Raw genomic sequence first — 14,391 nt, forward strand, 5'->3', positions numbered from 1 at the left:
TGGGGCCTCTGAGAAAGCCGTGGATCAGCTCCCAACACTTGTTCCTTCATTTACTTACCGCCATTGTCCTAAAGTATTCTTTACGTACACTGTTTGTTCATAGTTTCAGAACACTTACTACAAGTGGCTGATGATGCCTTGCATGACGTTCTATGTCATATTTAGGTGAATTTGTTCTGATGGTACACACATTATTTCCTGTTACATGTCTATTTTATCTGAATTGATATACCTCCTCCCGGAGGAAGGGAAGAGTCTCATATGACTCAGGACATCAATGATACTTATGTCTTAAAAAGTAAACACAATGTACAGGACCCAGAAAACACCTGGAACTTACCAGGTGGTTACATGAGCACTAAAGTTATTTTGGAGAAGACATTCTCTAGCCAGTTTAATTGTCTCAAAATTATGTAAGGAGCACCATAGATAAGCTCTTGTGGGTCTTCACCCATGTTAGGATGGACTTCTTAGTACTATAGTTGTCTTTGAGTGTCTTATATTCCTTTAAATAATGTCAATAAACCTACTGGTTCACTACTCTAACTTGGGTGAAGCTTGTTTGGTGGTGGTGATGGAGTTTCTATACTTTCTTTTCGTTACTTTCTCTGTGTGTTTGTGTGCTGCAGTATCATTCTCCAGGTACATCTATATTTCTTATTACCTCCTCAGGAAAAATTACGCGATAATGATAAACCATGATACTTATAGGTTGTATTATTGCTTTCTGCAGTTTAGGTATGGGTACAAATGTTGAGTCATACAGTAAAAAAATTGTACAATCTATTTTCTTAAGTGTTTCCTCTACAAGGAAAAATATTTGGCTTTAAATGTGCATCCGAAATGTCTTTAAGCAAAACTAGTCAACCTTGCCTATAGACAAAAAGGCCTACTATAATGCCCGCTAAGCTACTACTGCAGGTAAAACAATGTTTTGAAATATGTATCTTCTCTGGTCCCTTTGTCTTCTGTGTCTTGGGCAATTCTTTTTTTATTGTTTATAAATGTTCTTTTACATTTTTATTTATTCATTTTTTATTGAAAAAAATTTCTGCCTCCTCCCTGCCTCCCATTTCCCTCCTTTTCCCCCACTCCTCTCCCCCTCCCTTTCCAGTCCGAAGAGCAGTCAGGGTTCCCTGCCCTGTGGGAAGTCCAAGGTCCTCTCCCCTCCATCAAGGTCTAGGAAGGTGAGCATCCAAAGAGGCTAGGCTCCCACAAAGCCACTACATGCGGTAGGATCAAAACCCAGTGTCATTGTCCTTGGCTTCTCATCAGCCCTCATTGTCCACCATGTTCAGAGAGTCCGGTTTTATCCCATGCTTTTTCATTCCCAGTCCAGATGGCCTTGGTGAATTCCCAATAGATCAGCCCCACTGTCTCAGTGGTGGGTGCACCCCTCGCGGTCCTGACTTCCTTGGGCAATTCATAGACAATAGACAAAGTCTATTCCTCTAGAAGCATTCTGAGAATGTCTTCAAGAATATTTTTTTGTAGAAACAGACATTAATCTACCTTTATTTTAAGTAATGGGAGTTCATAAATTTCTAAAGCATTGACTTTAGAAATACTTTTTAAAGGAAAAATTAACTAAATATGATTATTATCTTATCTAGTTTATAATTATTGTACCAGACAACTAAACAAGCACATTTTACAGTGAAAAGTAGTGTTCTTATGAGGAAAATAATTTCAGTGAGCACCCCATGAACATAATAGTTAACACATTATAGATGGCATGGTTCAAATTGGTCCCCATTCCCACTTAACATAATGGGACATAGAATGTCTTAATCTTATAGATAAAAGAATTTAAAAACAGACTAGGAAGGAAAAGCAAGGACAATTTTAGGGCAGACTAAAAGCAAAACAACAGGACAGCTACTCTGGAGATGCTGGCAGCTGAGAGGAGGGACTGACAAGAAAATAGGAACGAATACGCTTTCTGAGTCAGAGGTAAGAAAAGCAGGTAGGCTGCAAAAGTGTGCAGCATCACCATCCATCTGAGAACTAGAAGTAAAAACTACCTTGATATTCCATCCAACGCAGTCTGAGAGGTACTTTTGAAAAAACACATCCAGATTCTGGCAAGGATACAGAAATACAAGCATGCTTTGTCTTTGTAAAGTAGTAGAGTCACTGTGGAAATTGGTGTAAAGGTTCCTTAAAGAGCAAAACTATGTCTACAGTCCATTGACACCAACCTCAGATATTTTCCATCCAGCCGCTAAGTCAACCTGTCACAGGGATACATGCATGCCAAAGGCTATCATGTAACTATTTACAATAGCAAAATGATGGACAGAGCTTAGCTGTCCATCACAGAGTATGGGACAAAGGGAATTTTATTTATACACAATGGAATTGTTTACATCCTCAAAGAAGAATAAAATTGATATTTTTCTTGGAAATGGATACAACTAGAGATAATCATATTAAATTAATCAATTCAGTCTCAACAATACATCATACTTTGCTGCTGCTTATTTGTAGATCATAGATTTTTATCTATGCATAAATCACAGATGTTTAGCTCATCTAAAGGAAGAAGCAAGCTATCTGGGGAAGCAAAGAGAACTAATGAGGAATAGAGAAGAAAGGAGAGCAACTGTGTGCATGTGGGAACTATGCCCAAGTGTGCTATGTGCTTGCATAAAATGACATTGTGGAATCCAATATAATTAATCAAACAAGCAGCAAATCAGGCAGGCTCACCAAGAGAAGTTTACAAGTAACATCTACCTTTCATTTGGACGAGGTCCAGAGAGCACAAGAGTGCTTGGAGAATCAGCCCAACCAGGTTCAAGATATTGCCTGGTGTCTGTAAACAGAGATGCAAAGAGGGGAAAGAGAAAAAAAATCATTTGTTGATGTGAGAGTCCTCTCTGTATGTTGTGAATACCATTGGTTAATAAAGAAACTGGCTTGGCCTGATAGGATATAACAAAGCAAGGTGGGGAAAACTAAACTGAATTCTGGGACAAAGAAGGGCAGAGTCAGGGAGAAGCCATGGAGTCACCATGGGAGACAGACATGCAGGAACATTGCCGGTAAGCCACAAGCTTCGTGGCAATATATAAAATAATGGAAATGAGTTAAATTAAAATGTAAAAGTGAGCCAATAAGAAGCGAATAAGCCAAGCAGTGATTTAATTGATTCAGTTTCTGTGTGGTTATTTTGGAATCTGAGCAACTGGGAATTGAACTAGAGATCTCCTACTACAATTTGTGAGTTAGAATTCAGTGAGTCATTGAGGGCCTACTGCAAAAACCTTCACTGTGGAGGAGGGGAAGAAGGTTGAACTCCCTCCATTAGAAACAGGACAAAGGCATCTTAGCACTGAAGGCCTGTGCTGGTGAGTTTATATCATCTTGACACTAGCAAGAGTTATATTGAAAGAGGGACTCTCAATTGAGAAAATGCCCCTACTAGATTTTCCTGTAGCAAGACTGTGGATCATGTTCTTAATTAATGATTGAAGAAGTAGTGCCCAGGTCACCATAGGCAGTGCTATCTCTGGGCAGGGAGCCATGGGTACCATAAAGAATCAAACTGAGCAAGTCAAGAGGTAAGCGACATTCCTCCATGGATTTTGCATTATTTCATGCCTTCATTTCCTGCCCTGACCTTCCTAGATGATGGGCTATACAATTTATAAAGTGAAATAAACCCTTTTATGCCCATTTTGTTATGATCTAGCACAACAATATAAACATTATCTAGGTCAAATCCTTAAAGCAATTGTATCTCAGGAGGGGCTTTGTGGTTTAAGTACTTATGTCAGTAATTGTGTATTTACTGATGCATTTCCTCAGAATGTATCAGCATGGTTTCTTTTCACTGGAAAACACAACCTTTTCCTTTTCATCAGACATCACTGGCTTGCTTCTCCTGGGCAACAAAAGCACCAGATACCTACATCAAAGGGAATTATCAAGCACAGGCCAAACCATTTAAAAAGGGAATTAATGGCCATTGATTGTGAGGCTTGTGTTGCAGTAAGTCACCGTGCTGGTTCTCATATGTCTCAAAAGGAGGCATCTGCTGTGTCTGTCAGGAAGGCTGTTACTGGCCATGACATTTATGCCTTAGGAATCTGGCATATATGTTTGTGTGTGTGTGTGTGTGTGTGTGTGTGTGTGTGTATTTTCTAGATGGAATCCAGGAAGCCAGTGGCTTCATATGGCTCCTTTCATCCCCTTCTACTTGTCTTGCCTCTCCATCCCCTTTGAAACATACTGTGATTAAATCTTGCCTCCCAGAGTAGTACTGCAAGGAGATAAACAGAACTTGAGGGCGTAAACATTGATGATAAGTTCTTAGGTCTCTGATGACTGGTCTGTTAACCAGACTGTTGGACGCAAGTGCTCCCAGAATGAATTCATGTTTGGCTGATATAGGTCCTTCCAGAGTCATGTCCTCCCGCCACACTGTGCCACTATCAACCATTCTCAGCAGAGTCCAGAGAGACTAGGCTGACTTTTTAATTGGAATTTATGAATTGTTGACTAAGCAAACCTTTGTCTTTATAAAGTTAGATGACTCTGGTCTTGTATTTTCATATTTTAAAGTGACTAGAAATATATGCATTTAATCATATAAAGAGCAGCAGAGAATAAGTGATGTCATGGGTATCAATCCCCAGTAAGTGTATATACCAAATAATCTTACAAGTTAGTCTCAATAGAACATCAAAAAAGAGTGGATAGAGAGATAAGAACCAGAACCAGAACATCTTTTGTAAGGTAGTATCTTCTAGAAAAGGCAGGAATGCTGAACCAATGATATCTCAACAACAGGGTTGCGCATACTTGATATGAATAGTGATCCCAACAGTCAACAAGCCAACTTAAATTGAGAAAATTTCACAAGCTTCTTTTCTTAAAAGAAGTGTCCCTGGTCATCAGTTGTTGCTGAGAGGAGGTTCAGCGAGGACGATCAGTTTTCTGCAGGTTCAAACTCCCAAATTTTTCCAAGACCCAAGTAGTCAGCCTAAAATTACCAGCATGATATATGCATATGTAAAAATAACAATTAAGAAAAAGATCTTGCTGAGTGGTCACAACACACACCTTTTATTCCAGCAATTTGGAGGCAGAGGCTTGTGGGTCTCTCGATTTGAAGCCCACCTGGTCTCCATAGTGAATTCCTGCACAGCCAGGGCTACACAGAGAAATCATGTTTCAAAAAACAAAAGCAAAGCAGGTAAAGAACCTGATGACAAGAGTTCAATTTCTGAAATTCAAAAAGGGGTAGAATGATAGAACCATCTTTACAAGGTTGTTCTCAAACTTCAAATATCCATGTACACATATACATGAACACATAAATGTTCACAGATGCACAGACACACACGTGTCAATAATGATGGCAAATAAAATTGAAAATTAAAAATATTATATTTTCAAAGTGGTTTCTATTGCCAGCAATTAGTCCCTGTTTCCTCCCTATGAGAAATTTGATATAGCAACATTATTATTAATATAGATGTTAATTATTTTATGCATCATATTTAATAAAAGCTTACAACTTTCAATCTTTAATATGATTTTTCCTCTTTTAGTACTTTATCTTGCCAAAGGACAGAAACTCTTCTCTCATACGAGGAACTGTGACATGCAGATAGGTAAATGTGTTGTGATGAGGATAATGGTCTAAAGGAAAGCAGAGATTTTAACCTAGCCTGTCCGCACAGCCTCCTTCACTCCAGTCCTACTCTGCTGTTATGATGGAGCCTCATTGGAAGATAAAAAGGATCATTGAAGAATAAAATCATATATCTAATCTCACACAGTGAATGCATGCCCTTTATCTTTAAGTGGATTAGGCAAAATTAAGTTCAATATTTTCAATTTTTTGAAAGTAGAAGTGTTGCAGAAGACTCAATACCCTCAAAGAGGACTTAAAAATAAGATGTCCAATATGTAAAGATCAGTGAACAAATGTATCATGGCACTGATCAGAGTTAGCATCAATAGTGACAGTTTTGTATTTAATATGACTCTCCAACAGGAAGTCATAAATTCAGAAGTATTCACTTGTGCACATTTTGAATTGTAGCTATGTATGTGTGGTCATTTTATTTATTTCAATAACTCTTAGACATATTTCAGTGACCATGCTTTCAGACATGTGATAACAACATGTCACTTCAGATTTATGCCACAGAAAAATACACAAATGTAATTTTTAAAAATGCAAATGAAGTTCTCTAATCCTTGACCCTCCACAAAGGAAACTTAAGTAAGCTTGTCTTATACAGCATTGTTGCTTGTTTTCCATGTAACTTCAGACAATATTTATATTGTATATATTCTTTTTCTTTTCTCTCCCAAACTTTTGTACAGTTTCAAACATACTCTAACTCACTTAGAGGTTTTTTCTGTCTGGATCTGGCTTTATTGAGGATCTGTTACCTTTTCTGTTTACAAGAGCGAACCCTCAAACTCGATATTGTTACTGTAATTCTTAATTGATTACTTGTTTGTTGTGTGTAATTTTACTATGTTAAAATTAAAACTTTCCTTTTTAGTTAGACAAAAGGGAGAAATGTGTAATAATCCTTTAGACTCTGTAAATATGACTTTGTGATTGGTTTAATAAAGAAGCTGACTGACCAATAGAAAGCCAGGATAAAGTTAGGAAGGAAAACCAGACTAAGGACCCTGGGAAGAAGAAGAATGGAGTAACAGGAGTCTTCACTCGGATAACAAGAGGAAACAAGAGGTGCAAGATGAAAAAGAGGTAATGCCATATGGCAGAATGTACATTAATATAAATGGGTTAATTTAAGTTGTAAGATTTAGCAAGTAAGAAGCCTGAACTATTGACTGAGCATTTATAAGTTGCTGTGTTGTTAATTGTGAGCATCTGGAAAGACATAGAGAAACTTCACCTACATATAAATGTATGCAATATAAATGTATTGTATCCTTGACTATATCTTCCTGTGCCAGATATGGCTGTGCTTCACGGCCTTTTCCACTGAGTTGTACTGTCATTTCTCTTCTCCATGGCACCCTGTATAGCACCTTCAGCTATTACTAGAGCTAGTCCTGAGGAAGGAAGGTTTATGGTCAGTGCCAGATGTATTGCTCCATGTCCTATCTGATGTGTGTTGTGTTTTCAGCAATAGGGAATCAATTTCAATTTCAGAGAGTCAAATAATAGTAACAACAATGCCATATATGTTTTTGGGTGTCTTGGATGTCCCCGATGAAGACCTTAAGAGACATATTCCATGCTTATCATTGGGGATTTTGTTAGTCTAGTACTATGGAGAAAGCATTAGCATTTGGTCACTTTTAGGTAAATATAAATACTGAGAACTCAAGAACAATCGCAGTGGGTTTTTGATCCTACTGCATGTACTGGCTTTGGGGGAGCCTAGGCAGTTTGGATGCTCACCTTAGGAGACCTGGATAGAGGTGGGCGGTCCTTGGGCTTCCCACAGGTCAGGGAACCCTGATTGCTCTTCGAGCAGATGAGGGAGGGGGACTTGATCCGGGGAGGGGGAGGGAAATGGGAAGCGGTTGCAGGGAGGAGGCAGAAATCCTTAATAAATAAATAAAAATAAAAAAAATAATTTCCAATGACCAGGGGCAGCTCTCCTTGGTGCTTCATCCAGGGAAGATGGTACCAACTCTGTGTAGTCCTTGGGCATCAATGTAGCATTGAGTCCCATGTGACAATCCAGACCAGGGACATCCACATAGCCTTTGTTGGTAACTTGGGACATGGACATTGACATAGACCCTTGCTTATGTGTGGTCACATGCCAAAAATGACTCTAAGTTGCAGCATAGGTTGGGGCTTTACCTTGATCTCAAGTGACTTCACAGCAGGCTAACATCAGGCTATTCCTCTCCACCCTCTCCAGATCCACCTCTCTTTATAGCTCTTAAGCTGTCCCACTTCTCTTTCTCTCCCATATCTATACCCCATACTTTCACATTGTAGTGGCTTGTATTGTTGGTAGGCTATGCATTGAACGGGGTCTCTGGTGTCTTTTTCTTGCCTACTGTCTATGGTGGTATGTAGGGCTACTGAGTGTCCTCAAGTGTTTGTCCTAGCCAAAGTTTTTAAAAGAAATAAATCTCTGGCCAAAGTTAGACCCAGAATGGGTGGAATTGTAATTCAACATAGAGTCATTCCATCTCATGGTTGAACTGCCACCACAACCAACTAGAGAGATTAGAAGATAGATCAATGATGAGAAATAAAAACAGAAGGGCATGTTCAATCAGTAGTGGGTCTTCATTCTGCAGGGGCTTCTCTTATTCTTGGACCAAGTAGGAGAGCTAGCCTTAGAAGCATGACAGCAAGAGAGCTGGCCCTGTGGCTACAATTTGCAGCACTTGGGATATTGGTCCAGTTATCTCTTCAAGATGCAAGGCAGCAACAGAATATCAAAGAGGAGGCCCAGGAGGAATCTAGTTTGAGAGTGTTGCAGAAGCTGGAGTCCTCAAAAGAGACCGATGACTCACTGCAATGAACCTTTGTAGGAAAAGATGCATGGACTAAAGGGTATACTGCGTGACTCAGCATGACACACTATAGCTTTTATGATAAAATTATTTTTTAAATTTTATTTTGCTTTGGAGGGTAGAGGTTGTAAAGGCAGGGAGAAGATATGGAGGGACAGAGAGATGAGACGGACTGGGGTTCATGATGTAAAGTCTATGTAGAATCAATAATAGGTTTTTAAAAAGTGACATTTCCTATGCCATTTTCAAACATTCTAGTGTTATTATCTCTCCTCCATTCCTTGCGCTGAGTGTTGTCTTTAGTCTTCCCTCCATTGTTAAGTCCCTCTTCCATTTCTTTATACTCCCTGATCACTGCACCTCTGTCTGGCTCTCCCTCTCTCTAGAGCTCCTTCTCTGTGCCCACCATGAGGGTCCTTTTTAATTTTCCTTGATTCTGTACTTACTCCATGTTATATACTCATATTCAATGATTTAAAACTAGCTAGAACCCACAAATCAGGGAGAATAGCAACACTTAACTTTCTACATCTGGGATACTTCACTAAGTATAATATATTTAAATATTATACATATAATTAGTATTGTATTTAGTTCCATTGACTAGCTGAAAATTTCACTTTCCTGTGCAGCTTAATAGTATTACATAGTGTACATGTACCATATTTTCATCATTTATTCTTCTGTTGAAAGGAAGTTGGGTTGGCTTCACTTCTTAGCTACTGTGAATAGCATAGATTTAAAATGGCCGAGAAAGTACCTGTCACACAGGATGTCCCTTGCACATATTTAGAGGAGTGGTATAGGTAGGATAAATGATAGATCTACTTTTTGATTTCTGAGACCTTTCCACATTGATTTCCATAGTGGTTGCACAGATTTGTGTTCCACCAATAGAGAATGACAAATGAGGAATGAGGGTTCTGCTCTGCCCAGATCCTCACCAGCCTTTATTGTCTGCTGTTTTCTTCATCTTAGCTCTTTAGACTGGGATGAGATGAATTCTAAGCATAGTTTTATTTTACATTTCACTAGTTTCTAAGTTTCTAAAACCACTGTTTAAGTATTTAATAACCACTTTTACTTTTTTTGTATGTTCATATGCATAAATTATTTTTGAATTGGGTAATTTGTTTTCTTGACTGTTTTTCTTTATTTCTTTTGATAGTCTGGTGTTATTTATATTTATTTATGGTTTTTCAAGGCAGAGTTTCTCTGGAACTTTAAAGTAAGCCCTAGAACTAGCTTTGTAGACCAGGCTTGCCTCAAACTCATAGAGATCCACCTCCCTCTGCCTCCTGAGTGCTGAGATTAAAGGCATGCGCCACCACCACCCGGCCTGGCATTAATTTTCTATCAGATCTATAAATGGCATAGATTTTCTTAAACTTTGTGGTGTTCTTCCTCATTTGGAAAGTCAGTATTTAGCATGCATGATCCAACTCTGGTGAGACTATTGACTTGCATTTTAAAATTTGTTAATGATATTATTAACTTTGTTGTTGTTATATGTGCACGTATGGGTGTGTGTTGAGTTATGCATATAACATGTTATGTGTGTTGAAGTCAGAGAATAACTTTTGAAAGTTGCTTCTCCTCCTGTGCCTTTCTAAGTTCAGATCATCAGGTTGGTGTGGTTGAGCCACTTCATTGCCTCCTCCAGTCTATTTTAGGCAACCTTTCCACTTATTCTGTATTTAGACCCTAATGATTGAATTAGTATCTGAAAATAAAAGGAATTTTCCCGTTTGTATGCTTGCATAATTAAAATTTCCTAAAATGTGCAAGATAAGACCTGAAACTTATCTACTTCTCCTTCCGAGGGTTATTACTATATGTAAGGAAAACATGGTTCCTACTTCTCCAGTAAATGCCTACTTGAAAGAGAAGAATGTAAAGCAGTATTACACAGTTCTAAAGACAGACAGCTTCTTCAGCAGAAATAGTGCCCAGGCTTTCTTCCTTCTTAGTTCATCAATCTTAAACATGCCAGATTTATATATCCTCAATTCTAAATTGTGTGCTAGCTAGCTTTATCAACTTGACACAATCTAGATTCAACTGGGAAAAAGTCTCTTAAGGAATTGCCTAGAGCAGTGGTTCTCAACTTTCCTAATGATGTAACCCTTTAAGACAGTTCCTCATCTGTGGTGAACACCAACCATAAAATTATTTTATTGTTGCTTCATAATTGCAATTTTGCTACTGTTATAAATGATAATATAAATATGTGTGTTTTCTGATGGTCTTAGACAACCGTTGTGAAAGGTTCATTAGGTGCCCGCAGGGGTTGTAACTCACAGGTTGAGAACCACTGGCTGACATCGATATATAGACATGTCTATGGGTAATTGACTTGTCTTTTAATTGATGGAGAAGGGCCTAATCCAGATTAAGTTGAACTACTCCTAGACCTGTGGGTCTGGGTTGAATAAGAAAACCAGTTTAGCTTGAAACCACTGAGTAAACCAGCAAGTACAATTCCTCCATGATCTCTAACCTGAGCTACTGCTTGAGTTCTTTCTTGCCTTTACACTCCATAATTATAGACTATTATCTAGAATTATAAAGCAAATAAATTCTTTAGTTCCAAAACTTTTAATTGGAGTGTTTTAATGCAATAATGGAAATAAAACTAGACTGTCTCATTATCCTCTTAATTCACCCAGTTTGAAACACTACTACGACGTGGTCAATAGTATTCACTCTTAATTAGGAAAGTCTAGTAAACTTAGGTATGTCTCATGAAAAAGTTTTCTTGGTGACCTCGGTGACTTCTGTATTATCAACATAGAGTTTCTCCTAGTGAGCAGTTGCTACTTCAGAAAGCTTCTTTCTCTGATGTTATAAATTTCTTGTGATTCCAGACCTGATGTTTCCCTACTCTTTGAGTCTGCAGGGCCTATTATTTAAGAACTAGGACAGCATGTGACATAACCACATTATTTCTCATACCCCCAAAATGATGCTATTGAGAGGTGATGGCCCAGTAGCTAAGAGTACCTGCTCACCTTACAGTGAACCTTGTTACCAGCGCCCAGAGAGTAGCTCACAATGACCTGGAGCTCTAGTTCCAATGTGTCTTATGCCTTCTCCTGGCCTCTATAGGTATGTGGCATGCATATGGTACATATATGTGCATTCAGGCACAACATTTATATACATAAAACAAAATAATAAAGGTTTCAAAAAACAAGATATTAATTACATAAACATTATAATTGAATGTTTATTTGATATCTATATTATATATTAACATTTTTATTCTAACAGTATTTAACCTGTATCACAATTAGGGACATATAATAGAGATAGGGTAAATCAAAATTGTTAAATATGGAGTATTTGGATTTTTAACTTCCGTATGGACTACCAAGCCTATCCCTGGAAATAACGTGTACTTTATATATTTGAAAATGTGTATGTTCAAAGATGTGACTGCATGTTTAAATATTCACGTGACCACATTCATCATGTTTACATATAAGTATGTATGTTTATAGTTCATATTGTCTGTGGATCAATAACAGATAGCTCATTAGGATCTACAAAGTCAGCAGCTAATGTAAGAGCTCTCACTGGTCCTCCAGCCTTCAGTGTCAATAGTATAACCTAGTATGGGACAAATGGCTCTTCTACACGCACTGGAACACAGTACAAGGAATTGATAAGAAAGTTCTCCTGCATAGAGACTGAATATATTATTCTGAGTCTGCTTGGGTGCAGAAATCTTTATGCTTGCTGATGTGTCTTCTCCAGAGACAAGGATTCTTGTATCTTCTGCCACCTTGCAAAATATTTGGTTTTCTTTTTTTTTTTTTTTAAATCCATTATGTCTACTTAGTACTGCCATTATGGGCATGGGCAAAGGATTGGGCTTTGGGAAGTCTCTTGGGGGCTGACTTCTTAATCCCTTTGTTTGTAAACATCCTGGAATCACCCATAAGTGTCTTTACTTATGATTTGGCTAGACTGTGAAAATTTTCTGTGGAAAATCAGCTTTCGAAATGCCAATTTAGTTGTTCACAAGAAAAAAATAAAGTGATATTTTTTACCTTTAAGAAAAGATAGGGTTCCTTTATCCTAAAGTGACAAAATAAGTAATTCCTTAAAAAGAAAGAAAGTCTTTGCAACTGTGGAAAATGTGTCTCAAAGAAAATTGGTTTAATCTCAAAGTGAACACGAATATAGCAAAAAGGCACAATGAGTATAAATGGATGTGCAACGACTCCGAGGGAGAGGGAGGCTGGCCTTGAGCTCCATCATCTCCACAATATTCCTGTGGGGAGGGAACAGGTGGCTGAGTGCTAGAGCTGGGACCAACAAGTGTCATCAGAAACAGTGGTTGGAGAGTCAAATATTTACAAAGGTAGTTGCTAATAATGGAGTTAACTGTTTTATAAGTGTAGTATGTAATAGTATGATTCTGGTTTACTGTTTTTTTTTGTTGTTGTTGTTATTGTTTACTTCTTCTGAAACAGGGTTTTTTTTCTTCCGTATAGCTGAGGCTGGCTTTGACTACAAAGCACAAGCTGACCTTCAATTCGTGATTGTCCTGAATGAGCTGCTTTGTTGCTGTGATTATAAATCTGCATCACCACGCCAATATCTGAAAACCACATTCCAAAAGAAAAGATACAGAGTTCAAGATAGAGATGACGACTGGAAAAAAAAATGCTTAGAGGAACAAGATGGAGTCTTTGTCACCCAAGGAATGAAAGGACAATGATATTGCTTAAGGAGGGACTAAGAGGCTCTTTCCAGTGCGAAAGACACCTGGGGCAGAAGGCACTTGGAACCAGCACCCTTCCTGAAGCTCACAGTTTGATCCAGTGGAATTGATCAAGTATATACAGGGAGGTACCTGTGCCTTCTTCCCATCTCCACTTGTGAATTAAAGCAAATGGAAGGCTTGCTTTATATTAAAGCAAAAGGAAGTATTGAACTCCTACAAAATTTATAGCTCAGGATGACAAACATAACAGCAAGTTATTTTAATCAAGTTTCTCAGTTCCCTAAGCATGACTATAAATCAATGGAAATGAATAAGTTGGCAGTTTGTTTTAAAAATTCATTTTTAAACATCTCAGCTGAAAAACAAAACTGAAAGCTTCAAATGTAAATAACAAGTTAATCTAAACTATAACTCACTGAATAAGTTCACTTCTCATCTCCAGTAGCTGGGAGATATTTCCCCTCAACATATAAAACAGACCTTTTCGTAATAAATATACTAGAACCTCCCACCCTTTCTAACTTTATGCAAATTCTATTATTTTTGTTTCAAGAATATGATTCATTGAATAGCTGAAATAAAATTACAATGGAGTTTTAGGCAATGAAAAATGATTGATAGGTTAACATGAGGGCTTATTAAAATTTGGAGGTTAATGAGGAAATCAGCTGAAGAAAAACATTAAGATCCTTTGTAGAGAACCAAAATTTATTTTTATCCATGAGTGTATGTAAGCAATAGACAGCATATATTTAAGAAAGAATGTGTTTAACATGGCAAAGAAAGTCTCCAGAGTCACTATAATGAACTAGAAAATGCAACTTACCTGCTATTTCTGGGTGCCAGGAATCTATAAATAGGAATCCAGCAAGGACGGCTGGAAAACTAATAGGTACGGATATTTTCATGTCTTCTAATTTTTTATGGTTTTACTGTAGTTCTTGGTATTTTTACATGAATTCTACAGTTCCTCAATCCTGTCTCCACTGTGACTAAACTTCCTCCCCATTTGTACATCTGTGTATTCCCTTCTCTTATATAATAGCCACATTGCTAGAGTCTCTACTTCAATGTGTCTTTCACTAAATGTTTTAATTCACCAACAGCCCCATTTACAAATAACAAAACATTCTGAGATGCCCAAGATTAGAATATATCTCTTATCTAACAGA

Source organism: Microtus oregoni, unplaced genomic scaffold (genome assembly GCF_018167655.1).
Source record: "Microtus oregoni isolate MIOR12 unplaced genomic scaffold, Mior012 000008F_ref0000371, whole genome shotgun sequence".
In the NCBI taxonomy this organism is placed as follows: Eukaryota; Metazoa; Chordata; class Mammalia; order Rodentia; family Cricetidae; genus Microtus; species Microtus oregoni.